Source organism: Hyla sarda, unplaced genomic scaffold (genome assembly GCF_029499605.1).
Source record: "Hyla sarda isolate aHylSar1 unplaced genomic scaffold, aHylSar1.hap1 scaffold_1486, whole genome shotgun sequence".
NCBI classification, from domain to species: domain Eukaryota; kingdom Metazoa; phylum Chordata; class Amphibia; order Anura; family Hylidae; genus Hyla; species Hyla sarda.
The window spans coordinates 14,691-41,904 of record NW_026608119.1 but is presented as its reverse complement, the minus strand read 5'-3'; the positions used below and the strand labels follow the sequence as shown (position 1 = coordinate 41,904).

The 27,214-nt window shown below is 44.2% G+C and overlaps 10 non-coding genes across 10 annotated transcripts; all 10 read left to right on the top strand.

Moving 5' to 3' along the window:
* Nucleotides 1–94: 94 nt before the first annotated feature.
* LOC130308617 (U2 spliceosomal RNA) lies at nucleotides 95–285 on the top strand. Its single transcript, XR_008857567.1, has one exon. It is a non-coding gene; the product is annotated as a U2 spliceosomal RNA (small nuclear RNA).
* Nucleotides 286–2,356: 2,071 nt separating this feature from the next.
* On the top strand, nucleotides 2,357–2,547 carry LOC130308616 (U2 spliceosomal RNA). The gene has a single exon (XR_008857566.1). It is a non-coding gene; the product is annotated as a U2 spliceosomal RNA (small nuclear RNA).
* Nucleotides 2,548–4,627: 2,080 nt separating this feature from the next.
* On the top strand, nucleotides 4,628–4,818 carry LOC130308615 (U2 spliceosomal RNA). The gene has a single exon (XR_008857564.1). It is a non-coding gene; the product is annotated as a U2 spliceosomal RNA (small nuclear RNA).
* A 2,067-nt stretch (nucleotides 4,819–6,885) lies between these two features.
* Nucleotides 6,886–7,076, top strand: LOC130308614 (U2 spliceosomal RNA). The gene has a single exon (XR_008857563.1). It is a non-coding gene; the product is annotated as a U2 spliceosomal RNA (small nuclear RNA).
* Nucleotides 7,077–9,170: 2,094 nt separating this feature from the next.
* Nucleotides 9,171–9,361, top strand: LOC130308612 (U2 spliceosomal RNA). Its single transcript, XR_008857561.1, has one exon. It is a non-coding gene; the product is annotated as a U2 spliceosomal RNA (small nuclear RNA).
* Nucleotides 9,362–11,443: 2,082 nt separating this feature from the next.
* LOC130308611 (U2 spliceosomal RNA) lies at nucleotides 11,444–11,634 on the top strand. The gene has a single exon (XR_008857560.1). It is a non-coding gene; the product is annotated as a U2 spliceosomal RNA (small nuclear RNA).
* Nucleotides 11,635–18,478: 6,844 nt separating this feature from the next.
* On the top strand, nucleotides 18,479–18,671 carry LOC130308639 (U2 spliceosomal RNA). Its single transcript, XR_008857589.1, has one exon. It is a non-coding gene; the product is annotated as a U2 spliceosomal RNA (small nuclear RNA).
* Nucleotides 18,672–20,830: 2,159 nt separating this feature from the next.
* On the top strand, nucleotides 20,831–21,021 carry LOC130308610 (U2 spliceosomal RNA). The gene has a single exon (XR_008857558.1). It is a non-coding gene; the product is annotated as a U2 spliceosomal RNA (small nuclear RNA).
* Nucleotides 21,022–23,113: 2,092 nt separating this feature from the next.
* Nucleotides 23,114–23,304, top strand: LOC130308609 (U2 spliceosomal RNA). The gene has a single exon (XR_008857557.1). It is a non-coding gene; the product is annotated as a U2 spliceosomal RNA (small nuclear RNA).
* A 2,090-nt stretch (nucleotides 23,305–25,394) lies between these two features.
* On the top strand, nucleotides 25,395–25,585 carry LOC130308608 (U2 spliceosomal RNA). Its single transcript, XR_008857556.1, has one exon. It is a non-coding gene; the product is annotated as a U2 spliceosomal RNA (small nuclear RNA).
* The last annotated feature ends 1,629 nt before the right edge of the window (nucleotides 25,586–27,214 follow it).

Sequence of the window (27,214 nt, the reverse complement as noted above, 5' to 3'; positions counted from 1 at the left end):
AGTGTGCATGGAAAATTGTCTGGCAGCCTCCCTGACAGCAAGCAGTGATAGTGCCCATGAAGGGGACCTTGTTGGGCCCGCCCCTTTCACGGTTATCGCTTCTCGGCCTTTTGGCTAAGATCAAGTGTAGTATCTGTTCTTATCAGTTTAATATCTGATACGTCCCCTATCTGGGGACCATATATTAAATGGATTTTTGAGAACGGGGGCCGATTTCGAAGCTTGCTTCCGTCGCCCTATGCATTGACCCGATATGGCAGTATCTTCGGGTACAGTGCACCACCCCCTTACAGGGTTAAAAAGAAAGATTCCTACTTTCATTGCTACCTGCTTGCTGGCTAGCCAGCTAGCCAGCCCTGTGGGCCTTGCTGCTGCTGCAGCCAAAAAACAAAAGGTGGTGCTGCTGCTGCTTCTGCTGCTTCTGCTTGTGTCTGGCCCCTGTTGGAGCGTCCAGGCACAGGACTTCTGCTGCTGCTGACTAAATGGCCTCCTTAATTGGATCATTTGAGTAGCCAGCACACCTGTGCAGGTAGGGCATGACATGATAGGCAGCTGCCTTGATAGCGGGTGGGTGCTGAATGTTCCTAATTGACAAAATAAGATTAATGCTTATGAAGAAATATAAAATCTCATCCCTTCCCCAATATCGCGCCACACCCCTACCCCTTAATTCCCTGGTTGAACGTGATGGACATATGTCTTTTTTCGACCGTACTAACTATGTAACTATGTAACATAACATGGGGGGGGGGTCTCCTGGCTGTTCACACAGGTGTGTCATTGCTGTACATTGACCATGCATTGCTTCTGTGGTATTGCAAAGGCAAAGACAAATGCTTCCAGCCATCCATTGCACTAATGGATTGGTCATCAGCTGGCTGTCTATGTCCCGCATCAATATAGACCAAAGTACAGAGGGTTAGGCTATGCTATTGTGCACCTACCTGATGCATCAGAAGGTGCGAGGCCCTTGCTAAATTCTGTGCACAGACTTTGAGATCTATGCTTTAGACTGTATCTAAACCTGCTCCAACATGGACTGACATTCTGGCCTACTTTCAGCCGATGCGACTTGTCTGTCGCTGAACAGTCGCTTTTTATGTATTCAGCACCTATGTATAATGTTGTAAAAATGCTCTAGAAGCTAAAGTCGCAGAAATGTCACACATATTTGGCCTGCAACTTTCTGTGCGACAAATTCAGACAGGAAAAATCAGTATAAATCCTTAGAAAATTATCCCCCAGTGTCTCCATCTGCTGGCGGTATTGAATAAGCATTGCTGCACTGATGGGGTATGCATTAGACGAAAAAAAAGAAGAAAAAGAAGAATAATACGCCCAGAAAAGAGGCGAAAAGGAGAAAAACGTAAAAAAACGTGAAAAAAAAGTAAGAGGAAGAGAAGGGAAAAAAAGGTGGAAATGGGTTTAAAAGTGATTTCGGCGGAGAAATATATATATATATATATATATATATATATATATATGCGCACACACACACATAGATATAAACGTATTCTACGTTGAGATATTGCAGCCGCTGCTGTGTCCAGGCCCAGGAGCCTTAGCACTGTGCTGTGATGTCACTCAATACCACTGACATCACTAGGTGTAAACAACATCTCTCCTTTGCTGTGTATGTGACTATGGAGCTGTTTGGTGATGTCGTCTATTACGGCCTTCATAGAAGCAACAGGAGATTGTTGCATCCATCTTGAACCCTCAGAACTACAGTGCTATGATGTCACTCACTTCCACAGGCCTTGCAGAGTGTAAACAACAACAACCCAGCTTTGTTGTGTATGTAACCAAAGGGATTTGTGATGTCACCTAGAACCTTCACAGCAGCGACAGCTTTATGAGGAGCATCAGCACTGCTCTGCCTGAGCAGAACCATCACCGCCATAGGTTGTCAAATAACCCGGATTTAACCCACACAGGTAAGTCCAATGGGGTGCAGGCATGTCCTCTATGCTTACAGCTTCCCGTGGGTGTTGGTTTGATACCGTTTGGGGACAGCCAAGGAGGCATCTGCAGGCAACAAAGGTAGGTGTGTGCTTGTGTGTGTGTTTCCTATGCAGATCCTAAGCCCAGTGTCACATGCAAGTAGGAGGAGTAAGAAGGGTTCCTGGCAAATCCGGGTTATGGATTGCATTTAAAAAGGCCCCGTGGGAGTGCAATGGGCCCCTGTCTTGCTGCTTAGCAATAATGGTATGGGTTTAGGTTCTGCTGTGTGTACTGGTGGTTGACTGCCCCCCAGCCCAGAGTGTGCATGGAAAATTGTCTGGCAGCCTCCCTGACAGCAAGCAGTGATAGTGCCCATGAAGGGGACCTTGTTGGGCCCGCCCCTTTCACAGTTATCGCTTCTCGGCCTTTTGGCTAAGATCAAGTGTAGTATCTGTTCTTATCAGTTTAATATCTGATACGTCCCCTATCTGGGGACCATATATTAAATGGATTTTTGAGAACGGGGGCCGATTTCGAAGCTTGCTTCCGTCGCCCTATGCATTGACCCGATATGGCAGTATCTTCGGGTACAGTGCACCACCCCCTTACAGGGTTAAAAAGAAAGATTCCTACTTTCATTGCTACCTGCTTGCTGGCTAGCCAGCTAGCCAGCCCTGTGGGCCTTGCTGCTGCTGCAGCCAAAAAACAAAAGGTGGTGCTGCTGCTGCTTCTGCTGCTTCTGCTTCTGCTTGTGTCTGGCCCCTGTTGGAGCGTCCAGGCACAGGACTTCTGCTGCTGCTGACTAAATGGCCTCCTTAATTGGATCATTTGAGTAGCCAGCACACCTGTGCAGGTAGGGCATGACATGATAGGCAGCTGCCTTGATAGCGGGTGGGTGCTGAATGTTCCTAATTGACAAAATAAGATTAATGCTTATGAAGAAATATAAAATCTCATCCCTTCCCCAATATCGCGCCACACCCCTACCCCTTAATTCCCTGGTTGAACGTGATGGACATATGTCTTTTTTCGACCGTACTAACTATGTAACTATGTAACATAACATGGGGGGGGGTCTCCTGGCTGTTCACACAGGTGTGTCATTGCTGTACATTGACCATGCATTGCTTCTGTGGTATTGCAAAGGCAAAGACAAATGCTTCCAGCCATCCATTGCACTAATGGATTGGTCATCAGCTGGCTGTCTATGTCCCGCATCAATATAGACCAAAGTACAGAGGGTTAGGCTATGCTATTGTGCACCTACCTGATGCATCAGAAGGTGCGAGGCCCTTGCTAAATTCTGTGCACAGACTTTGAGATCTATGCTTTAGACTGTATCTAAACCTGCTCCAACATGGACTGACATTCTGGCCTACTTTCAGCCGATGCGACTTGTCTGTCGCTGAACAGTCGCTTTTTATGTATTCAGCACCTATGTATAATGTTGTAAAAATGCTCTAGAAGCTAAAGTCGCAGAAATGTCACACATATTTGGCCTGCAACTTTCTGTGCGACAAATTCAGACAGGAAAAATCAGTATAAATCCTTAGAAAATTATCCCCCAGTGTCTCCATCTGCTGGCGGTATTGAATAAGCATTGCTGCACTGATGGGGTATGCATTAGACGAAAAAAAAGAAGAAAAAGAAGAATAATACGCCCAGAAAAGAGGCGAAAAGGAGAAAAACGTAAAAAAACGTGAAAAAAAAGTAAGAGGAAGAGAAGGGAAAAAAAGGTGGAAATGGGTTTAAAAGTGATTTCGGCGGAGAAATATATATATATATATATATATATATATATATATATATATGCGCACACACACACATAGATATAAACGTATTCTCCGTTGAGATATTGCAGCCGCTGCTGTGTCCAGGCCCAGGAGCCTTAGCACTGTGCTGTGATGTCACTCAATACCACTGACATCACTAGGTGTAAACAACATCTCTCCTTTGCTGTGTATGTGACTATGGAGCTGTTTGGTGATGTCGTCTATTACGGCCTTCATAGAAGCAACAGGAGATTGTTGCATCCATCTTGAACCCTCAGAACTACAGTGCTATGATGTCACTCACTTCCACAGGCCTTGCAGAGTGTAAACAACAACAACCCAGCTTTGTTGTGTATGTAACCAAAGGGATTTGTGATGTCACCTAGAACCTTCACAGCAGCGACAGCTTTATGAGGAGCATCAGCACTGCTCTGCCTGAGCAGAACCATCACCGCCATAGGTTGTCAAATAACCCGGATTTAACCCACACAGGTAAGTCCAATGGGGTGCAGGCATGTCCTCTATGCTTACAGCTTCCCGTGGGTGTTGGTTTGATACCGTTTGGGGACAGCCAAGGAGGCATCTGCAGGCAACAAAGGTAGGTGTGTGCTTGTGTGTGTGTTTCCTATGCAGATCCTAAGCCCAGTGTCACATGCAAGTAGGAGGAGTAAGAAGGGTTCCTGGCAAATCCGGGTTATGGATTGCATTTAAAAAGGCCCCGTGGGAGTGCAATGGGCCCCTGTCTTGCTGCTTAGCAATAATGGTATGGGTTTAGGTTCTGCTGTGTGTACTGGTGGTTGACTGCCCCCCAGCCCAGAGTGTGCATGGAAAATTGTCTGGCAGCCTCCCTGACAGCAAGCAGTGATAGTGCCCATGAAGGGGACCTTGTTGGGCCCGCCCCTTTCACGGTTATCGCTTCTCGGCCTTTTGGCTAAGATCAAGTGTAGTATCTGTTCTTATCAGTTTAATATCTGATACGTCCCCTATCTGGGGACCATATATTAAATGGATTTTTGAGAACGGGGGCCGATTTCGAAGCTTGCTTCCGTCGCCCTATGCATTGACCCGATATGGCAGTATCTTCGGGTACAGTGCACCACCCCCTTACAGGGTTAAAAAGAAAGATTCCTACTTTCATTGCTACCTGCTTGCTGGCTAGCCAGCTAGCCAGCCCTGTGGGCCTTGCTGCTGCTGCAGCCAAAAAACAAAAGGTGGTGCTGCTGCTGCTTCTGCTGCTTCTGCTTGTGTCTGGCCCCTGTTGGAGCGTCCAGGCACAGGACTTCTGCTGCTGCTGACTAAATGGCCTCCTTAATTGGATCATTTGAGTAGCCAGCACACCTGTGCAGGTAGGGCATGACATGATAGGCAGCTGCCTTGATAGCGGGTGGGTGCTGAATGTTCCTAATTGACAAAATAAGATTAATGCTTATGAAGAAATATAAAATCTCATCCCTTCCCCAATATCGCGCCACACCCCTACCCCTTAATTCCCTGGTTGAACGTGATGGACATATGTCTTTTTTCGACCGTACTAACTATGTAACTATGTAACATAACATGGGGGGGGGGTCTCCTGGCTGTTCACACAGGTGTGTCATTGCTGTACATTGACCATGCATTGCTTCTGTGGTATTGCAAAGGCAAAGACAAATGCTTCCAGCCATCCATTGCACTAATGGATTGGTCATCAGCTGGCTGTCTATGTCCCGCATCAATATAGACCAAAGTACAGAGGGTTAGGCTATGCTATTGTGCACCTACCTGATGCATCAGAAGGTGCGAGGCCCTTGCTAAATTCTGTGCACAGACTTTGAGATCTATGCTTTAGACTGTATCTAAACCTGCTCCAACATGGACTGACATTCTGGCCTACTTTCAGCCGATGCGACTTGTCTGTCGCTGAACAGTCGCTTTTTATGTATTCAGCACCTATGTATAATGTTGTAAAAATGCTCTAGAAGCTAAAGTCGCAGAAATGTCACACATATTTGGCCTGCAACTTTCTGTGCGACAAATTCAGACAGGAAAAATCAGTATAAATCCTTAGAAAATTATCCCCCAGTGTCTCCATCTGCTGGCGGTATTGAATAAGCATTGCTGCACTGATGGGGTATGCATTAGACGAAAAAAAAGAAGAAAAAGAAGAATAATACGCCCAGAAAAGAGGCGAAAAGGAGAAAAACGTAAAAAAACGTGAAAAAAAAGTAAGAGGAAGAGAAGGGAAAAAAAGGTGGAAATGGGTTTAAAAGTGATTTCGGCGGAGAAATATATATATATATATATATATATATATATATGCGCACACACACACATAGATATAAACGTATTCTACGTTGAGATATTGCAGCCGCTGCTGTGTCCAGGCCCAGGAGCCTTAGCACTGTGCTGTGATGTCACTCAATACCACTGACATCACTAGGTGTAAACAACATCTCTCCTTTGCTGTGTATGTGACTATGGAGCTGTTTGGTGATGTCGTCTATTACGGCCTTCATAGAAGCAACAGGAGATTGTTGCATCCATCTTGAACCCTCAGAACTACAGTGCTATGATGTCACTCACTTCCACAGGCCTTGCAGAGTGTAAACAACAACAACCCAGCTTTGTTGTGTATGTAACCAAAGGGATTTGTGATGTCACCTAGAACCTTCACAGCAGCGACAGCTTTATGAGGAGCATCAGCACTGCTCTGCCTGAGCAGAACCATCACCGCCATAGGTTGTCAAATAACCCGGATTTAACCCACACAGGTAAGTCCAATGGGGTGCAGGCATGTCCTCTATGCTTACAGCTTCCCGTGGGTGTTGGTTTGATACCGTTTGGGGACAGCCAAGGAGGCATCTGCAGGCAACAAAGGTAGGTGTGTGCTTGTGTGTGTGTTTCCTATGCAGATCCTAAGCCCAGTGTCACATGCAAGTAGGAGGAGTAAGAAGGGTTCCTGGCAAATCCGGGTTATGGATTGCATTTAAAAAGGCCCCGTGGGAGTGCAATGGGCCCCTGTCTTGCTGCTTAGCAATAATGGTATGGGTTTAGGTTCTGCTGTGTGTACTGGTGGTTGACTGCCCCCCAGCCCAGAGTGTGCATGGAAAATTGTCTGGCAGCCTCCCTGACAGCAAGCAGTGATAGTGCCCATGAAGGGGACCTTGTTGGGCCCGCCCCTTTCACGGTTATCGCTTCTCGGCCTTTTGGCTAAGATCAAGTGTAGTATCTGTTCTTATCAGTTTAATATCTGATACGTCCCCTATCTGGGGACCATATATTAAATGGATTTTTGAGAACGGGGGCCGATTTCGAAGCTTGCTTCCGTCGCCCTATGCATTGACCCGATATGGCAGTATCTTCGGGTACAGTGCACCACCCCCTTACAGGGTTAAAAAGAAAGATTCCTACTTTCATTGCTACCTGCTTGCTGGCTAGCCAGCTAGCCAGCCCTGTGGGCCTTGCTGCTGCTGCAGCCAAAAAACAAAAGGTGGTGCTGCTGCTGCTTCTGCTGCTTCTGCTTCTGCTTGTGTCTGGCCCCTGTTGGAGCGTCCAGGCACAGGACTTCTGCTGCTGCTGACTAAATGGCCTCCTTAATTGGATCATTTGAGTAGCCAGCACACCTGTGCAGGTAGGGCATGACATGATAGGCAGCTGCCTTGATAGCGGGTGGGTGCTGAATGTTCCTAATTGACAAAATAAGATTAATGCTTATGAAGAAATATAAAATCTCATCCCTTCCCCAATATCGCGCCACACCCCTACCCCTTAATTCCCTGGTTGAACGTGATGGACATATGTCTTTTTTCGACCGTACTAACTATGTAACTATGTAACATAACATGGGGGGGGGTCTCCTGGCTGTTCACACAGGTGTGTCATTGCTGTACATTGACCATGCATTGCTTCTGTGGTATTGCAAAGGCAAAGACAAATGCTTCCAGCCATCCATTGCACTAATGGATTGGTCATCAGCTGGCTGTCTATGTCCCGCATCAATATAGACCAAAGTACAGAGGGTTAGGCTATGCTATTGTGCACCTACCTGATGCATCAGAAGGTGCGAGGCCCTTGCTAAATTCTGTGCACAGACTTTGAGATCTATGCTTTAGACTGTATCTAAACCTGCTCCAACATGGACTGACATTCTGGCCTACTTTCAGCCGATGCGACTTGTCTGTCGCTGAACAGTCGCTTTTTATGTATTCAGCACCTATGTATAATGTTGTAAAAATGCTCTAGAAGCTAAAGTCGCAGAAATGTCACACATATTTGGCCTGCAACTTTCTGTGCGACAAATTCAGACAGGAAAAATCAGTATAAATCCTTAGAAAATTATCCCCCAGTGTCTCCATCTGCTGGCGGTATTGAATAAGCATTGCTGCACTGATGGGGTATGCATTAGACGAAAAAAAAGAAGAAAAAGAAGAATAATACGCCCAGAAAAGAGGCGAAAAGGAGAAAAACGTAAAAAAACGTGAAAAAAAAGTAAGAGGAAGAGAAGGGAAAAAAAGGTGGAAATGGGTTTAAAAGTGATTTCGGCGGAGAAATATATATATATATATATATATATATATATATATATATATATATATATATATATGCGCACACACACACATAGATATAAACGTATTCTCCGTTGAGATATTGCAGCCGCTGCTGTGTCCAGGCCCAGGAGCCTTAGCACTGTGCTGTGATGTCACTCAATACCACTGACATCACTAGGTGTAAACAACATCTCTCCTTTGCTGTGTATGTGACTATGGAGCTGTTTGGTGATGTCGTCTATTACGGCCTTCATAGAAGCAACAGGAGATTGTTGCATCCATCTTGAACCCTCAGAACTACAGTGCTATGATGTCACTCACTTCCACAGGCCTTGCAGAGTGTAAACAACAACAACCCAGCTTTGTTGTGTATGTAACCAAAGGGATTTGTGATGTCACCTAGAACCTTCACAGCAGCGACAGCTTTATGAGGAGCATCAGCACTGCTCTGCCTGAGCAGAACCATCACCGCCATAGGTTGTCAAATAACCCGGATTCAACCCACACAGGTAAGTCCAATGGGGTGCAGGCATGTCCTCTATGCTTACAGCTTCCCGTGGGTGTTGGTTTGATACCGTTTGGGGACAGCCAAGGAGGCATCTGCAGGCAACAAAGGTAGGTGTGTGCTTGTGTGTGTGTTTCCTATGCAGATCCTAAGCCCAGTGTCACATGCAAGTAGGAGGAGTAAGAAGGGTTCCTGGCAAATCCGGGTTATGGATTGCATTTAAAAAGGCCCCGTGGGAGTGCAATGGGCCCCTGTCTTGCTGCTTAGCAATAATGGTATGGGTTTAGGTTCTGCTGTGTGTACTGGTGGTTGACTGCCCCCCAGCCCAGAGTGTGCATGGAAAATTGTCTGGCAGCCTCCCTGACAGCAAGCAGTGATAGTGCCCATGAAGGGGACCTTGTTGGGCCCGCCCCTTTCACGGTTATCGCTTCTCGGCCTTTTGGCTAAGATCAAGTGTAGTATCTGTTCTTATCAGTTTAATATCTGATACGTCCCCTATCTGGGGACCATATATTAAATGGATTTTTGAGAACGGGGGCCGATTTCGAAGCTTGCTTCCGTCGCCCTATGCATTGACCCGATATGGCAGTATCTTCGGGTACAGTGCACCACCCCCTTACAGGGTTAAAAAGAAAGATTCCTACTTTCATTGCTACCTGCTTGCTGGCTAGCCAGCTAGCCAGCCCTGTGGGCCTTGCTGCTGCTGCAGCCAAAAAACAAAAGGTGGTGCTGCTGCTGCTTCTGCTGCTTCTGCTTCTGCTTGTGTCTGGCCCCTGTTGGAGCGTCCAGGCACAGGACTTCTGCTGCTGCTGACTAAATGGCCTCCTTAATTGGATCATTTGAGTAGCCAGCACACCTGTGCAGGTAGGGCATGACATGATAGGCAGCTGCCTTGATAGCGGGTGGGTGCTGAATGTTCCTAATTGACAAAATAAGATTAATGCTTATGAAGAAATATAAAATCTCATCCCTTCCCCAATATCGCGCCACACCCCTACCCCTTAATTCCCTGGTTGAACGTGATGGACATATGTCTTTTTTCGACCGTACTAACTATGTAACTATGTAACATAACATGGGGGGGGGTCTCCTGGCTGTTCACACAGGTGTGTCATTGCTGTACATTGACCATGCATTGCTTCTGTGGTATTGCAAAGGCAAAGACAAATGCTTCCAGCCATCCATTGCACTAATGGATTGGTCATCAGCTGGCTGTCTATGTCCCGCATCAATATAGACCAAAGTACAGAGGGTTAGGCTATGCTATTGTGCACCTACCTGATGCATCAGAAGGTGCGAGGCCCTTCCTAAATTCTGTGCACAGACTTTGAGATTTATGCTTTAGACTGTATCTAAACCTGCTCCAACATGGACTGACATTCTGGCCTACTTTCAGCCGATGCGACTTGTCTGTCGCTGAACAGTCGCTTTTTATGTATTCAGCACCTATGTATAATGTTGTAAAAATGCTCTAGAAGCTAAAGTCGCAGAAATGTCACACATATTTGGCCTGCAACTTTCTGTGCGACAAATTCAGACAGGAAAAATCAGTATAAATCCTTAGAAAATTATCCCCCAGTGTCTCCATCTGCTGGCGGTATTGAATAAGCATTGCTGCACTGATGGGGTATGCATTAGACGAAAAAAAAGAAGAAAAAGAAGAATAATACGCCCAGAAAAGAGGCGAAAAGGAGAAAAACGTAAAAAAACGTGAAAAAAAAGTAAGAGGAAGAGAAGGGAAAAAAAGGTGGAAATGGGTTTAAAAGTGATTTCGGCGGAGAAATATATATATATATATATATATATATATATATATATATATATGCGCACACACACACATAGATATAAACGTATTCTCCGTTGAGATATTGCAGCCGCTGCTGTGTCCAGGCCCAGGAGCCTTAGCACTGTGCTGTGATGTCACTCAATACCACTGACATCACTAGGTGTAAACAACATCTCTCCTTTGCTGTGTATGTGACTATGGAGCTGTTTGGTGATGTCGTCTATTACGGCCTTCATAGAAGCAACAGGAGATTGTTGCATCCATCTTGAACCCTCAGAACTACAGTGCTATGATGTCACTCACTTCCACAGGCCTTGCAGAGTGTAAACAACAACAACCCAGCTTTGTTGTGTATGTAACCAAAGGGATTTGTGATGTCACCTAGAACCTTCACAGCAGCGACAGCTTTATGAGGAGCATCAGCACTGCTCTGCCTGAGCAGAACCATCACCGCCATAGGTTGTCAAATAACCCGGATTTAACCCACACAGGTAAGTCCAATGGGGTGCAGGCATGTCCTCTATGCTTACAGCTTCCCGTGGGTGTTGGTTTGATACCGTTTGGGGACAGCCAAGGAGGCATCTGCAGGCAACAAAGGTAGGTGTGTGCTTGTGTGTGTGTTTCCTATGCAGATCCTAAGCCCAGTGTCACATGCAAGTAGGAGGAGTAAGAAGGGTTCCTGGCAAATCCGGGTTATGGATTGCATTTAAAAAGGCCCCGTGGGAGTGCAATGGGCCCCTGTCTTGCTGCTTAGCAATAATGGTATGGGTTTAGGTTCTGCTGTGTGTACTGGTGGTTGACTGCCCCCCAGCCCAGAGTGTGCATGGAAAATTGTCTGGCAGCCTCCCTGACAGCAAGCAGTGATAGTGCCCATGAAGGGGACCTTGTTGGGCCCGCCCCTTTCACGGTTATCGCTTCTCGGCCTTTTGGCTAAGATCAAGTGTAGTATCTGTTCTTATCAGTTTAATATCTGATACGTCCCCTATCTGGGGACCATATATTAAATGGATTTTTGAGAACGGGGGCCGATTTCGAAGCTTGCTTCCGTCGCCCTATGCATTGACCCGATATGGCAGTATCTTCGGGTACAGTGCACCACCCCCTTACAGGGTTAAAAAGAAAGATTCCTACTTTCATTGCTACCTGCTTGCTGGCTAGCCAGCTAGCCAGCCCTGTGGGCCTTGCTGCTGCTGCAGCCAAAAAACAAAAGGTGGTGCTGCTGCTGCTTCTGCTGCTTCTGCTTCTGCTTGTGTCTGGCCCCTGTTGGAGCGTCCAGGCACAGGACTTCTGCTGCTGCTGACTAAATGGCCTCCTTAATTGGATCATTTGAGTAGCCAGCACACCTGTGCAGGTAGGGCATGACATGATAGGCAGCTGCCTTGATAGCGGGTGGGTGCTGAATGTTCCTAATTGACAAAATAAGATTAATGCTTATGAAGAAATATAAAATCTCATCCCTTCCCCAATATCGCGCCACACCCCTACCCCTTAATTCCCTGGTTGAACGTGATGGACATATGTCTTTTTTCGACCGTACTAACTATGTAACTATGTAACATAACATGGGGGGGGGTCTCCTGGCTGTTCACACAGGTGTGTCATTGCTGTACATTGACCATGCATTGCTTCTGTGGTATTGCAAAGGCAAAGACAAATGCTTCCAGCCATCCATTGCACTAATGGATTGGTCATCAGCTGGCTGTCTATGTCCCGCATCAATATAGACCAAAGTACAGAGGGTTAGGCTATGCTATTGTGCACCTACCTGATGCATCAGAAGGTGCGAGGCCCTTCCTAAATTCTGTGCACAGACTTTGAGATTTATGCTTTAGACTGTATCTAAACCTGCTCCAACATGGACTGACATTCTGGCCTACTTTCAGCCGATGCGACTTGTCTGTCGCTGAACAGTCGCTTTTTATGTATTCAGCACCTATGTATAATGTTGTAAAAATGCTCTAGAAGCTAAAGTCGCAGAAATGTCACACATATTTGGCCTGCAACTTTCTGTGCGACAAATTCAGACAGGAAAAATCAGTATAAATCCTTAGAAAATTATCCCCCAGTGTCTCCATCTGCTGGCGGTATTGAATAAGCATTGCTGCACTGATGGGGTATGCATTAGACGAAAAAAAAGAAGAAAAAGAAGAATAATACGCCCAGAAAAGAGGCGAAAAGGAGAAAAACGTAAAAAAACGTGAAAAAAAAGTAAGAGGAAGAGAAGGGAAAAAAAGGTGGAAATGGGTTTAAAAGTGATTTCGGCGGAGAAATATATATATATATATATATATATATATATATATGCGCACACACACACATAGATATAAACGTATTCTCCGTTGAGATATTGCAGCCGCTGCTGTGTCCAGGCCCAGGAGCCTTAGCACTGTGCTGTGATGTCACTCAATACCACTGACATCACTAGGTGTAAACAACATCTCTCCTTTGCTGTGTATGTGACTATGGAGCTGTTTGGTGATGTCGTCTATTACGGCCTTCATAGAAGCAACAGGAGATTGTTGCATCCATCTTGAACCCTCAGAACTACAGTGCTATGATGTCACTCACTTCCACAGGCCTTGCAGAGTGTAAACAACAACAACCCAGCTTTGTTGTGTATGTAACCAAAGGGATTTGTGATGTCACCTAGAACCTTCACAGCAGCGACAGCTTTATGAGGAGCATCAGCACTGCTCTGCCTGAGCAGAACCATCACCGCCATAGGTTGTCAAATAACCCGGATTTAACCCACACAGGTAAGTCCAATGGGGTGCAGGCATGTCCTCTATGCTTACAGCTTCCCGTGGGTGTTGGTTTGATACCGTTTGGGGACAGCCAAGGAGGCATCTGCAGGCAACAAAGGTAGGTGTGTGCTTGTGTGTGTGTTTCCTATGCAGATCCTAAGCCCAGTGTCACATGCAAGTAGGAGGAGTAAGAAGGGTTCCTGGCAAATCCGGGTTATGGATTGCATTTAAAAAGGCCCCGTGGGAGTGCAATGGGCCCCTGTCTTGCTGCTTAGCAATAATGGTATGGGTTTAGGTTCTGCTGTGTGTACTGGTGGTTGACTGCCCCCCAGCCCAGAGTGTGCATGGAAAATTGTCTGGCAGCCTCCCTGACAGCAAGCAGTGATAGTGCCCATGAAGGGGACCTTGTTGGGCCCGCCCCTTTCACGGTTATCGCTTCTCGGCCTTTTGGCTAAGATCTTGTATCTTGTCAAGGGGCTCTGAGTTCGTCGAACCTTCGGCCTTGAGGCATCGGCGGTTTTTTAGCCGTCTTAAGCCTCATGCTGCTATAGGAGGAGGACTTACAAAGAACGGGAAGGCGATCCCCCATGGCGACCCTTAGGTTTGCTGCGCATACTGAAACTCGGATTAAGAACACCTTCCGTATTGAAGTGGATGAGGAGAAAAAGGAGAAGATGACTTTGGAATTTTTTGTCAAGAGAATTATGCTGGATTTATTGCACATTCAGAGAGAAGATGTGTTTTGCCTAAAAGACCCAGGTAAAGGACTTTTCATTCTTACCTTGACTTCCGCATCTGCATGTGACCATATGTTTGAGAAAGTTCGGGAGCTTGCCAATGAGGAGGATATGAAAGGACTTGTTTTCATTGCTCTATATTCTAATGGCGATGTTCCACTGGTGGTTACTATGCACGATCCATACGTGGATATAAGAGACATTGTCTTATTTTTAAACCAATATTGTGCGGAAGTCAAATACTCTCATAAAATAATGAATGCAATGGACTTTTGGACTGGAAAGCATAAGTTTGCTGTTAAGTTCAGAGAAGATGTGAGAGGAATTGGAGGTCTGTGTCGCCCACCTGCAAATTTTTTAATTGGGCGTAAACGTGGCTATTTATTCTACCCTGGGATGCCGTATTATTGCAGGAAATGCCATGAATATGGTCATACACAAGAATCTTGCAAAGAGGAAGTGGTTATTTGCAAAAGATGTGGCCAAAAAGGCCACACCACTTTTGACTGTCAAAATGAGATTCTGTGTAATGTGTGTAAGCAGAAAGGACACGCTTTTAAGGATTGTCCTCAACGCTCCTGGGCCAATATTGTGGCTACGTCGGCTGGTCCCTCGATGAGGAAGAGCTCCATGGATGCTGTGCCTGTGCCTAAGACCCACACCCTGAAAGTGATGCCTGAGTCTTCTGCTACCGGAATTCCTGTGATACCTGCTGTGGCTCATGTCTCCAAAAGCATTGTGTCCCCGGGGAAGGTCGTGGGACCTGAGACAGAAGTGAGGGGTTCTCCTCTCATGGAAGTTGAGGGTCCTGGACCGCCCAGAAGGGATACAGAGGAGATGGATGTAGAAGAACGGCGAAAGAGGAAAAGCAGAGACCGGAAAGAGGAAAAGGGCCTTAACATCAAAAGGAGTGGTCGAGTTAGTGCGGACGAGGGGAACGTGGAGATTGTCTGCCAAAAGGTTATAACAGCATCCGACCCTGTTAATATTGAGGAATTTGTGTCACCACCTACAGATTGGGGTTCTTTGTCTGAGGATAATGAATGACCCAGGAGCTACCAAGTGTTAATATCTCCTCCTTCAATGTGAGGAGTTTGAAGAGCCCAGAGAGGAGGGCTGCTTTATTTTCTTTCTTGTCTTCTTTGCCTACAGACATTTTATTTTTACAGGAATGTGCCATTGATTATGATATCAATTATTCATCTTTGAGATCTGAATGGACTCTTGGCCCGTCTGTGTGGTCAGGGGATAATGAGAGGAAAGTGACTGGTGTTGGCATACTGTTCAAGAGCAGTGAGTATAAAGTTACCTCCTTCACAGACATTGTACCCGGTAGAGCCCTGCTCGTTCATATTATTTATAATGACATGAATATGAGACTTTTAAATGTATATGCCTCTCCAGATAAGGATGAAAGATCTGATTTATTAGAGAAAATTCAGTTTTATTTACCGGGTTCATCCCCGCTTATCATCGCTGGTGATTTTAATTGTATAATGGCAGGAGAGGAGCGGGCTGGAGGATCTGAACAAAGGAAAGATAAGACTGAAAAACAACTAAAGGATTTTATAGTTGATTTTAATTTAAAAGATTTGTGGAGAACCTCTTTCCCTAATGACCCTGGGTATACCTGGGGGAATAGCCTTTATATGTCAAGGATTGATTATATTTTTGCTTCTGGATTTGCATTTTATGGGAATATGCAATTGACTTCTACCTTTTTTTCAGATCATAAGATTTTATCTGCTACATGTAAGTTTGATGGGGTTTGCAGAGCCAAAGGAGTCTGGCGTCTGAATGTCTCTTTGCTTGAAGATGAAGAAATTAAATGTAATTTTATCTATCTTTTTAAAAAATTGCAGAACTCAAGGACTAATTTTAATTCTCTTTTAGCATGGTGGGAATTCTGCAAGGTAAAATTTAAAGAGTATTTTATTAAGATGGGTGTTAAAAAAACAAAAGAGAAATTGAAATGGTATAGAGATCTTAACACAAAACTACAAACCTATTATCAACTCAAAGAGCTGGGTGTATATGTAGACGATCTGATTTTAAGTGTTAAAAGTGATATTCAGAAGGCTATAACTAACAAAGGGAAAGAAATAATTTTTAACTCCAAAGTTGAATGTAAAGAGAAGGATGAAAAGTGTACAAGATTCTTTTTTAAAAAGGTAATGGAAACAAAAAAGTTAATGATTAACATTGAGGATGAAACTACTAATGTAGGAATGTTATCCAAAGCTAAATCCTTTTATCAAGATCTGTTTAATGAGAAACCCATTGATATATCTGCTGCTAATTTTCTCCTAAGCACTTTAGATTGTGGTTTAAGTAAGGAGGACCAAGATGCACTTTGCACAGAAGTAAGATGCCAAGAATTAGAAATTGCTGCTAAAAGTTTATCAACAGGTAAAACACCAGGTTCTGATGGACTTCCTGTAGAGTTTTATAAAACCTTTTGGGAGATTTTTAAAGATGATTTGCTTAATATTTTTAAGGAGGCTTTTAATTCTGATGTTCTACCTTTATCTTGGAGGAGTGGTATAGTGTCTCTGATCCCCAAAAAGGGGGATAGGAACAGCTTAGAAAATTGGAGACCAATTACGCTTCTTAATGTTGATTATAAGATTATGTCAAAAATTTTTGTTAACAGAATGAAGCCGTTTTTGTACAAGGTCATCCATGTGGATCAGGTATGTGGTGTCCCAGGAAGGAGTGTAGCTGAACCTTTAAATGCTATTAGGGACGTCATATGGTATCAGCAAGAGCGGAATCAAAATCTAGCCATTCTATCTCTAGATTTTCATAAAGCGTTCGATAGAGTATCACATTGTTTTTTATGGATGGTTTTACAACGCATGGGTTTTCCTAACATATTTATTAAGCAAATTGCTCTCTTATATAAAGGTTCTTTTAGCAGGATTTTAATAAATGGTTTCCTTACAGATTTTATTAATTTATCATCAGGGGTAAAGCAAGGCTGCCCTCTGTCTCCTATACTGTTTATATGTGCAATAGAACCTCTGTTAAACTTAATAAGGAATGATAAAATAATAAAAGGAGTGCCAGTTCCTGGAGGTAATAATGCCACCCTTAAAGTGTGTGGCTATATGGATGATATTAATGTTTTTTGTGAAAGTGCCTTCTCTTTACAAAGAGTTGTTGATGTTACTGATTTCTTTTGTAAAGCTTCTGCTTTTAAACTTAATTTATCTAAATGTGACTGTTTTTATATAGGTAAATGGGAAAACGTGCAAATACCAAACCTAAAATTACAGTCAGAAAAAATAAAAATCCTTGGAGTCATCTTTGATAAAAATAACAATGGTGAGGAAAGTTGGCTAATGGTAAAAGAAAAGGTAAAGAAAAAGGTAGACTTTTGGTCCCTTAGGAAATTATCCTTAGAAGGTAAAATTTTGGTGATTAAGGCTATGCTAATACCCATTATGCTCTATTTAAATATGATTTATCCTCCTAATGAACTTATGTCTAGGCAACTTCAGAGGATTCTCTTTGAGTTTCTATGGAGTTCTAAAGCAGAAAAATTAAAAAGAGATACTATGTATAAGTCACAAAAAAATGGAGGAAAACAGGTTCCCTGTATTAGAAAATTTTTATACTTAAGGTTTTTTAGTTGGTGTTTTAGGGGACTTTTTATGAAAAGTGTATGGTCCTGTTTTTTAAAGTACTCTGCGGGACATATTTTTAGAAAAAGAGAATGGGTGTTTTTATCATTATCTTCTCCTGTACTTTTAACTCCGCCTAAACATTATGCCATCTTAGAAAAAATTATACGTATGTATAACCTTAAAGACTTTGACTTGTTAACCTTGAGGGATGCTCGCAAGATAGAAGTACAGTTAAATTTGCAAGAAGAAATATGTATGGTCTCTAATTTTTCTTATAATAGGTGTGTACAAATATGGAAAAAGGTAAACGAGCCATATCTTTTTAATGAGCACAAGGATTTAGCATGGATGATTATCCATGAGTGTCTTCCGGTAAGATTTTTCCAATATAGAAGAGGTCTAAATGCTGTATGTGTCTGTCCCCGGGATAATTGCAATATAGATGAAACTGTTTTGCACCTTTTCTGGAATTGTTATTTTGCACAAAAGGTTTTTAGACTAATTGGTTCTTTATTGAAATTCCTAACAGGTCTAAAAGTTTTAAATCATGAAGTTGTTTTATATGGCAAAAGTGATGGAGTTACGAAAGAAAAAGAGAAAATTTTGTGGATTTTTATCAACTGTACAAAAAATGTATTATGGAAAGTTCGTAATATCCTTGTCTTCAAAAGAGATTTTATTTGTGAAAAAGAATGTTTGAAGATGATATACAGTGAAGTTTACTTGTACTATTTAATTGATAAAAAGAGATATGGGCAGAAAAAAGCATTAGCTATGTGGAATTTACATTTATGGAAAACAGTATTTGATGTATTGTAAACATTTTTTGTGATGTATTTAAGTTTTTGAGTTTTTTCAATAAAAATGTAAAAAAATCTGTTCTTATCAGTTTAATATCTGATACGTCCCCTATCTGGGGACCATATATTAAATGGATTTTTGAGAACGGGGGCCGATTTCGAAGCTTGCTTCCGTCGCCCTATGCATTGACCCGATATGGCAGTATTTTCGGGTACAGTGCACCACCCCCTTACAGGGTTAAAAAGAAAGATTCCTACTTTCATTGCTACCTGCTTGCTGGCTAGCCAGCTAGCCAGCCCTGTGGGCCTTGCTGCTGCTGCAGCCAAAAAACAAAAGGTGGTGCTGCTGCTGCTTCTGCTGCTTCTGCTTCTGCTTGTGTCTGGCCCCTGTTGGAGCGTCCAGGCACAGGACTTCTGCTGCTGCTGACTAAATGGCCTCCTTAATTGGATCATTTGAGTAGCCAGCACACCTGTGCAGGTAGGGCATGACATGATAGGCAGCTGCCTTGATAGCGGGTGGGTGCTGAATGTTCCTAATTGACAAAATAAGATTAATGCTTATGAAGAAATATAAAATCTCATCCCTTCCCCAATATCGCGCCACACCCCTACCCCTTAATTCCCTGGTTGAACGTGATGGACATATGTCTTTTTTCGACCGTACTAACTATGTAACTATGTAACATAACATGGGGGGGGGGTCTCCTGGCTGTTCACACAGGTGTGTCATTGCTGTACATTGACCATGCATTGCTTCTGTGGTATTGCAAAGGCAAAGACAAATGCTTCCAGCCATCCATTGCACTAATGGATTGGTCATCAGCTGGCTGTCTATGTCCCGCATCAATATAGACCAAAGTACAGAGGGTTAGGCTATGCTATTGTGCACCTACCTGATGCATCAGAAGGTGCGAGGCCCTTGCTAAATTCTGTGCACAGACTTTGAGATCTATGCTTTAGACTGTATCTAAACCTGCTCCAACATGGACTGACATTCTGGCCTACTTTCAGCCGATGCGACTTGTCTGTCGCTGAACAGTCGCTTTTTATGTATTCAGCACCTATGTATAATGTTGTAAAAATGCTCTAGAAGCTAAAGTCGCAGAAATGTCACACATATTTGGCCTGCAACTTTCTGTGCGACAAATTCAGACAGGAAAAATCAGTATAAATCCTTAGAAAATTATCCCCCAGTGTCTCCATCTGCTGGCGGTATTGAATAAGCATTGCTGCACTGATGGGGTATGCATTAGACGAAAAAAAAGAAGAAAAAGAAGAATAATACGCCCAGAAAAGAGGTGAAAAGGAGAAAAACGTAAAAAAACGTGAAAAAAAAGTAAGAGGAAGAGAAGGGAAAAAAAGGTGGAAATGGGTTTAAAAGTGATTTCGGCGGAGAAATATATATATATATATATATATATATATATATATATATATATATATATATATATATATATATATATATATATATATATATATATATATATATATATATATATATATATATATATATATGCGCACACACACACATAGATATAAACGTATTCTCCGTTGAGATATTGCAGCCGCTGCTGTGTCCAGGCCCAGGAGCCTTAGCACTGTGCTGTGATGTCACTCAATACCACTGACATCACTAGGTGTAAACAACATCTCTCCTTTGCTGTGTATGTGACTATGGAGCTGTTTGGTGATGTCGTCTATTACGGCCTTCATAGAAGCAACAGGAGATTGTTGCATCCATCTTGAACCCTCAGAACTACAGTGCTATGATGTCACTCACTTCCACAGGCCTTGCAGAGTGTAAACAACAACAACCCAGCTTTGTTGTGTATGTAACCAAAGGGATTTGTGATGTCACCTAGAACCTTCACAGCAGCGACAGCTTTATGAGGAGCATCAGCACTGCTCTGCCTGAGCAGAACCATCACCGCCATAGGTTGTCAAATAACCCGGATTTAACCCACACAGGTAAGTCCAATGGGGTGCAGGCATGTCCTCTATGCTTACAGCTTCCCGTGGGTGTTGGTTTGATACCGTTTGGGGACAGCCAAGGAGGCATCTGCAGGCAACAAAGGTAGGTGTGTGCTTGTGTGTGTGTTTCCTATGCAGATCCTAAGCCCAGTGTCACATGCAAGTAGGAGGAGTAAGAAGGGTTCCTGGCAAATCCGGGTTATGGATTGCATTTAAAAAGGCCCCGTGGGAGTGCAATGGGCCCCTGTCTTGCTGCTTAGCAATAATGGTATGGGTTTAGGTTCTGCTGTGTGTACTGGTGGTTGACTGCCCCCCAGCCCAGAGTGTGCATGGAAAATTGTCTGGCAGCCTCCCTGACAGCAAGCAGTGATAGTGCCCATGAAGGGGACCTTGTTGGGCCCGCCCCTTTCACGGTTATCGCTTCTCGGCCTTTTGGCTAAGATCAAGTGTAGTATCTGTTCTTATCAGTTTAATATCTGATACGTCCCCTATCTGGGGACCATATATTAAATGGATTTTTGAGAACGGGGGCCGATTTCGAAGCTTGCTTCCGTCGCCCTATGCATTGACCCGATATGGCAGTATCTTCGGGTACAGTGCACCACCCCCTTACAGGGTTAAAAAGAAAGATTCCTACTTTCATTGCTACCTGCTTGCTGGCTAGCCAGCTAGCCAGCCCTGTGGGCCTTGCTGCTGCTGCAGCCAAAAAACAAAAGGTGGTGCTGCTGCTGCTTCTGCTGCTTCTGCTTCTGCTTGTGTCTGGCCCCTGTTGGAGCGTCCAGGCACAGGACTTCTGCTGCTGCTGACTAAATGGCCTCCTTAATTGGATCATTTGAGTAGCCAGCACACCTGTGCAGGTAGGGCATGACATGATAGGCAGCTGCCTTGATAGCGGGTGGGTGCTGAATGTTCCTAATTGACAAAATAAGATTAATGCTTATGAAGAAATATAAAATCTCATCCCTTCCCCAATATCGCGCCACACCCCTACCCCTTAATTCCCTGGTTGAACGTGATGGACATATGTCTTTTTTCGACCGTACTAACTATGTAACTATGTAACATAACATGGGGGGGGGGTCTCCTGGCTGTTCACACAGGTGTGTCATTGCTGTACATTGACCATGCATTGCTTCTGTGGTATTGCAAAGGCAAAGACAAATGCTTCCAGCCATCCATTGCACTAATGGATTGGTCATCAGCTGGCTGTCTATGTCCCGCATCAATATAGACCAAAGTACAGAGGGTTAGGCTATGCTATTGTGCACCTACCTGATGCATCAGAAGGTGCGAGGCCCTTGCTAAATTCTGTGCACAGACTTTGAGATCTATGCTTTAGACTGTATCTAAACCTGCTCCAACATGGACTGACATTCTGGCCTACTTTCAGCCGATGCGACTTGTCTGTCGCTGAACAGTCGCTTTTTATGTATTCAGCACCTATGTATAATGTTGTAAAAATGCTCTAGAAGCTAAAGTCGCAGAAATGTCACACATATTTGGCCTGCAACTTTCTGTGCGACAAATTCAGACAGGAAAAATCAGTATAAATCCTTAGAAAATTATCCCCCAGTGTCTCCATCTGCTGGCGGTATTGAATAAGCATTGCTGCACTGATGGGGTATGCATTAGACGAAAAAAAAGAAGAAAAAGAAGAATAATACGCCCAGAAAAGAGGCGAAAAGGAGAAAAACGTAAAAAAACGTGAAAAAAAAGTAAGAGGAAGAGAAGGGAAAAAAAGGTGGAAATGGGTTTAAAAGTGATTTCGGCGGAGAATATATATATATATATATATATATATATATATATATATATATATATATATATGCGCACACACACACATAGATATAAACGTATTCTCCGTTGAGATATTGCAGCCGCTGCTGTGTCCAGGCCCAGGAGCCTTAGCACTGTGCTGTGATGTCACTCAATACCACTGACATCACTAGGTGTAAACAACATCTCTCCTTTGCTGTGTATGTGACTATGGAGCTGTTTGGTGATGTCGTCTATTACGGCCTTCATAGAAGCAACAGGAGATTGTTGCATCCATCTTGAACCCTCAGAACTACAGTGCTATGATGTCACTCACTTCCACAGGCCTTGCAGAGTGTAAACAACAACAACCCAGCTTTGTTGTGTATGTAACCAAAGGGATTTGTGATGTCACCTAGAACCTTCACAGCAGCGACAGCTTTATGAGGAGCATCAGCACTGCTCTGCCTGAGCAGAACCATCACCGCCATAGGTTGTCAAATAACCCGGATTTAACCCACACAGGTAAGTCCAATGGGGTGCAGGCATGTCCTCTATGCTTACAGCTTCCCGTGGGTGTTGGTTTGATACCGTTTGGGGACAGCCAAGGAGGCATCTGCAGGCAACAAAGGTAGGTGTGTGCTTGTGTGTGTGTTTCCTATGCAGATCCTAAGCCCAGTGTCACATGCAAGTAGGAGGAGTAAGAAGGGTTCCTGGCAAATCCGGGTTATGGATTGCATTTAAAAAGGCCCCGTGGGAGTGCAATGGGCCCCTGTCTTGCTGCTTAGCAATAATGGTATGGGTTTAGGTTCTGCTGTGTGTACTGGTGGTTGACTGCCCCCCAGCCCAGAGTGTGCATGGAAAATTGTCTGGCAGCCTCCCTGACAGCAAGCAGTGATAGTGCCCATGAAGGGGACCTTGTTGGGCCCGCCCCTTTCACGGTTATCGCTTCTCGGCCTTTTGGCTAAGATCAAGTGTAGTATCTGTTCTTATCAGTTTAATATCTGATACGTCCCCTATCTGGGGACCATATATTAAATGGATTTTTGAGAACGGGGGCCGATTTCGAAGCTTGCTTCCGTCGCCCTATGCATTGACCCGATATGGCAGTATCTTCGGGTACAGTGCACCACCCCCTTACAGGGTTAAAAAGAAAGATTCCTACTTTCATTGCTACCTGCTTGCTGGCTAGCCAGCTAGCCAGCCCTGTGGGCCTTGCTGCTGCTGCAGCCAAAAAACAAAAGGTGGTGCTGCTGCTGCTTCTGCTGCTTCTGCTTCTGCTTGTGTCTGGCCCCTGTTGGAGCATCCAGGCACAGGACTTCTGCTGCTGCTGACTAAATGGCCTCCTTAATTGGATCATTTGAGTAGCCAGCACACCTGTGCAGGTAGGGCATGACATGATAGGCAGCTGCCTTGATAGCGGGTGGGTGCTGAATGTTCCTAATTGACAAAATAAGATTAATGCTTATGAAGAAATATAAAATCTCATCCCTTCCCCAATATCGCGCCACACCCCTACCCCTTAATTCCCTGGTTGAACGTGATGGACATATGTCTTTTTTCGACCGTACTAACTATGTAACTATGTAACATAACATGGGGGGGGGTCTCCTGGCTGTTCACACAGGTGTGTCATTGCTGTACATTGACCATGCATTGCTTCTGTGGTATTGCAAAGGCAAAGACAAATGCTTCCAGCCATCCATTGCACTAATGGATTGGTCATCAGCTGGCTGTCTATGTCCCGCATCAATATAGACCAAAGTACAGAGGGTTAGGCTATGCTATTGTGCACCTACCTGATGCATCAGAAGGTGCGAGGCCCTTGCTAAATTCTGTGCACAGACTTTGAGATCTATGCTTTAGACTGTATCTAAACCTGCTCCAACATGGACTGACATTCTGGCCTACTTTCAGCCGATGCGACTTGTCTGTCGCTGAACAGTCGCTTTTTATGTATTCAGCACCTATGTATAATGTTGTAAAAATGCTCTAGAAGCTAAAGTCGCAGAAATGTCACACATATTTGGCCTGCAACTTTCTGTGCGACAAATTCAGACAGGAAAAATCAGTATAAATCCTTAGAAAATTATCCCCCAGTGTCTCCATCTGCTGGCGGTATTGAATAAGCATTGCTGCACTGATGGGGTATGCATTAGACGAAAAAAAAGAAGAAAAAGAAGAATAATACGCCCAGAAAAGAGGCGAAAAGGAGAAAAACGTAAAAAAACGTGAAAAAAAAGTAAGAGGAAGAGAAGGGAAAAAAAGGTGGAAATGGGTTTAAAAGTGATTTCGGCGGAGAAATATATATATATATATATATATATATATATATATATATATATATATATATGCGCACACACACACATAGATATAAACGTATTCTCCGTTGAGATATTGCAGCCGCTGCTGTGTCCAGGCCCAGGAGCCTTAGCACTGTGCTGTGATGTCACTCAATACCACTGACATCACTAGGTGTAAACAACATCTCTCCTTTGCTGTGTATGTGACTATGGAGCTGTTTGGTGATGTCGTCTATTACGGCCTTCATAGAAGCAACAGGAGATTGTTGCATCCATCTTGAACCCTCAGAACTACAGTGCTATGATGTCACTCACTTCCACAGGCCTTGCAGAGTGTAAACAACAACAACCCAGCTTTGTTGTGTATGTAACCAAAGGGATTTGTGATGTCACCTAGAACCTTCACAGCAGCGACAGCTTTATGAGGAGCATCAGCACTGCTCTGCCTGAGCAGAACCATCACCGCCATAGGTTGTCAAATAACCCGGATTTAACCCACACAGGTAAGTCCAATGGGGTGCAGGCATGTCCTCTATGCTTACAGCTTCCCGTGGGTGTTGGTTTGATACCGTTTGGGGACAGCCAAGGAGGCATCTGCAGGCAACAAAGGTAGGTGTGTGCTTGTGTGTGTGTTTCCTATGCAGATCCTAAGCCCAGTGTCACATGCAAGTAGGAGGAGTAAGAAGGGTTCCTGGCAAATCCGGGTTATGGATTGCATTTAAAAAGGCCCCGTGGGAGTGCAATGGGCCCCTGTCTTGCTGCTTAGCAATAATGGTATGGGTTTAGGTTCTGCTGTGTGTACTGGTGGTTGACTGCCCCCCAGCCCAGAGTGTGCATGGAAAATTGTCTGGCAGCCTCCCTGACAGCAAGCAGTGATAGTGCCCATGAAGGGGACCTTGTTGGGCCCGCCCCTTTCACGGTTATCGCTTCTCGGCCTTTTGGCTAAGATCAAGTGTAGTATCTGTTCTTATCAGTTTAATATCTGATACGTCCCCTATCTGGGGACCATATATTAAATGGATTTTTGAGAACGGGGGCCGATTTCGAAGCTTGCTTCCGTCGCCCTATGCATTGACCCGATATGGCAGTATCTTCGGGTACAGTGCACCACCCCCTTACAGGGTTAAAAAGAAAGATTCCTACTTTCATTGCTACCTGCTTGCTGGCTAGCCAGCTAGCCAGCCCTGTGGGCCTTGCTGCTGCTGCAGCCAAAAAACAAAAGGTGGTGCTGCTTCTGCTGCTTCTGCTTCTGCTTGTGTCTGGCCCCTGTTGGAGCGTCCAGGCACAGGACTTCTGCTGCTGCTGACTAAATGGCCTCCTTAATTGGATCATTTGAGTAGCCAGCACACCTGTGCAGGTAGGGCATGACATGATAGGCAGCTGCCTTGATAGCGGGTGGGTGCTGAATGTTCCTAATTGACAAAATAAGATTAATGCTTATGAAGAAATATAAAATCTCATCCCTTCCCCAATATCGCGCCACACCCCTACCCCTTAATTCCCTGGTTGAACGTGATGGACATATGTCTTTTTTCGACCGTACTAACTATGTAACTATGTAACATAACATGGGGGGGGGTCTCCTGGCTGTTCACACAGGTGTGTCATTGCTGTACATTGACCATGCATTGCTTCTGTGGTATTGCAAAGGCAAAGACAAATGCTTCCAGCCATCCATTGCACTAATGGATTGGTCATCAGCTGGCTGTCTATGTCCCGCATCAATATAGACCAAAGTACAGAGGGTTAGGCTATGCTATAGTGCACCTACCTGATGCATCAGAAGGTGCGAGGCCCTTGCTAAATTCTGTGCACAGACTTTGAGATCTATGCTTTAGACTGTATCTAAACCTGCTCCAACATGGACTGACATTCTGGCCTACTTTCAGCCGATGCGACTTGTCTGTCGCTGAACAGTCGCTTTTTATGTATTCAGCACCTATGTATAATGTTGTAAAAATGCTCTAGAAGCTAAAGTCGCAGAAATGTCACACATATTTGGCCTGCAACTTTCTGTGCGACAAATTCAGACAGGAAAAATCAGTATAAATCCTTAGAAAATTATCCCCCAGTGTCTCCATCTGCTGGCGGTATTGAATAAGCATTGCTGCACTGATGGGGTATGCATTAGACGAAAAAAAAGAAGAAAAAGAAGAATAATACGCCCAGAAAAGAGGCGAAAAGGAGAAAAACGTAAAAAAACGTGAAAAAAAAGTAAGAGGAAGAGAAGGGAAAAAAAGGTGGAAATGGGTTTAAAAGTGATTTCGGCGGAGAAATATATATATATATATATATATATATATATATATATATATATATGCGCACACACACACATAGATATAAACGTATTCTCCGTTGAGATATTGCAGCCGCTGCTGTGTCCAGGCCCAGGAGCCTTAGCACTGTGCTGTGATGTCACTCAATACCACTGACATCACTAGGTGTAAACAACATCTCTCCTTTGCTGTGTATGTGACTATGGAGCTGTTTGGTGATGTCGTCTATTACGGCCTTCATAGAAGCAACAGGAGATTGTTGCATCCATCTTGAACCCTCAGAACTACAGTGCTATGATGTCACTCACTTCCACAGGCCTTGCAGAGTGTAAACAACAACAACCCAGCTTTGTTGTGTATGTAACCAAAGGGATTTGTGATGTCACCTAGAACCTTCACAGCAGCGACAGCTTTATGAGGAGCATCAGCACTGCTCTGCCTGAGCAGAACCATCACCGCCATAGGT